Source organism: Mauremys reevesii, linkage group 12, assembly GCF_016161935.1.
Source record: "Mauremys reevesii isolate NIE-2019 linkage group 12, ASM1616193v1, whole genome shotgun sequence".
Classification (NCBI taxonomy): domain Eukaryota; kingdom Metazoa; phylum Chordata; order Testudines; family Geoemydidae; genus Mauremys; species Mauremys reevesii.
The window spans coordinates 48,443,008-48,445,145 of NC_052634.1; the positions used below are offsets into that span (position 1 = coordinate 48,443,008).

Here is a 2,138-nt window from a genome sequence, read left to right on the forward strand (position 1 = left end):
GACTGGGGATGAAAACTCCTCTGCGCAGCTGAGCAAGGGCAGTACCAGGGAAGGGGCATCTGTGAAAGTGGCCCTGTGGAAGATGGAAGGGATTTGGGGGCCCAGGAGGAGGTGCTTGATGTTCAGTGCCTTGGAGCAGCCGGACTTGGCCATGGTGAGTGTTCAGGAAATGCACATTCATGACTTTAGGGTAGATCAATGGGCAGAGGGTGATTGGAGGAAGGGCCTCCTGGCCAGGGAAGAATGATGGGGCTGGAGTCTTGTTCTTCACATTCACGGTGCGAGTACAGAAGGTGGTGGAGCTCCGACCAGGGAGGGCATTACTGGTGGGCTCTGTGGCACTGGTTACTGCTATATTAGTGTGTATGGTCCCCAGTTAAGCCATGAGAGGGAAGATCAAAGGCTCCCTTCCTCTGGACCGCATTATGTTTGGTGTTGGGGGGGATTTTAATTGTGTCAGCCGGCCTGAGGCCCGCTGGTCCCGTTTTCCCAACCGTCAGAGGAAACATTTTTACAATGAGCACTACCTGGCGCAGGTCTGTAGTGAGGTCGGCTTAGAGGAGCTCACTCCAGCCACAGAGGGGGTTCACCTTTCTGCGGGGACAGGCCAGGACTCGCACTGACCGGATTTATGTTTAGCTTTTGTGTCTTTAGCATGTTGCTTCTCAGATTCTTTCTTGGCCTGACTTGTTACACTTTGACACTTAACAGGCCAGAGTTTGTGCACCTTCCTATTATCCTCACTAGGATCTGATTTCCAAATTTTGAGGAATGACTTTTTGCCTCTAACAGCCTCCAGTACTCGGCCATTTACCTAGAGTGGCTTTGTGCTGGTCCTCCTATTGTCGTTTCTGATTTAGGGCAAACGTTTCATCTGAGCCTCTAATTGCGGTGTTTTTAAACGGTCTGCATGCTGCTTGCAGGCACCTAACACTTGTGACAGCAGCTCCTTTTAATTCCCATCCAACCATCTGTACTTATGCTGATAGGTCGACTTTAGGTCTTTAACTTTGAGCGGTAGCTGAGAAGATGGTAAATTGGGCAGAAACCCATTCAACAAACCTCTTCATTTCCTTGTTATTTCCTGACTTCTTCATTCATCCCCTTTTCCTTATTTCCTGGATGAGGCGGCGGCCTGCCAGGGAGCTCCCTGGCACCTCTGGCTGCCTGGGCTGAAGGCAAGAGGCAGGCCTGGGCGTGGCGAGGGCCTCCTGTCCCGGCCTGAGGCCGCAGTGCTTCCTCGTCCCCTTTTCCCACCCACACGGGCAGGCAGCTGCTGCGGGAGAACACGAGGGAGGCTCTCGGGATGCTAGGCAGCGCTGTGTGGCTGTCAGGGGAAAGAGCCTTCTTCTCTAAAGATGGCTGGCAGAAAGGTGGTGCTCAGCTCTGTAAGTGACCTGCCCAGTAGCCTCGCTGCCAGGGGATGCAGACATTTCTGTAAGGTGCAGAAAGAGGGTATTTGGCTTCCAAGTTAATATGAGAAATATGCATTTAGGAGATTGAATTTCCTTTTTTTCACAGGGCCCCAGTGGCCTAATGGACAAGGCAATGGCTTTCTAAGTCAGAGATTGTGGGTTCAAGTCCCATCTGGGGTGAAAAACTGCCTCTGTATTGCAAGGAAACCTTGGCCTTATTTTCACCAAGGAAGCTGGGAGATGTTTGAACACAAAATACTGGATCTTGGGAAAAATGCCCCAGAAATGGCATCTTGACAAATGTTTTCTAACCCCTCAGTAGCAAACAATTAATGCTAGTGTTTGTCTGAGACTAGAGGGAAGGGGAGTGTTTACTCCCACACCTCAGTGAGTGAAACAGATGGAAAGAGCAAGGCCGTCCTGAAAGAGAATGGATCTGTCTAGAGACAAAGCAGCCCCTGAGAATGAGCAATGGTGTGAAAAGAAGAGGTTGAAATGTGTTAGATGTTAGTTAGTGTTAGAGGGTTTATCTCTTCACCCTCTCATTACCAGGTCCTTCTTGCATACACACAGAGCAGCAATACCCAAAGTCCGAAGGTGCAAACAATGAGATGTTTATTAGATTGAACTTCCAGCAAGCAATGATTCCATTCCTTCCTCAGTGTTCCCATCCCCTGCTCCCATTCTCCCCCTTAGCAAAACATAGGACATATGTCAAGTATC

General features: G+C 50.0%; 1 non-coding gene across 1 annotated transcript; it reads left to right on the forward strand.

Moving 5' to 3' along the window:
* Positions 1-1,522: 1,522 nt before the first annotated feature.
* On the forward strand, positions 1,523-1,595 carry TRNAR-UCU. The gene has a single exon. It is a non-coding gene; the product is annotated as a tRNA-Arg (tRNA).
* The last annotated feature ends 543 nt before the right edge of the window (positions 1,596-2,138 follow it).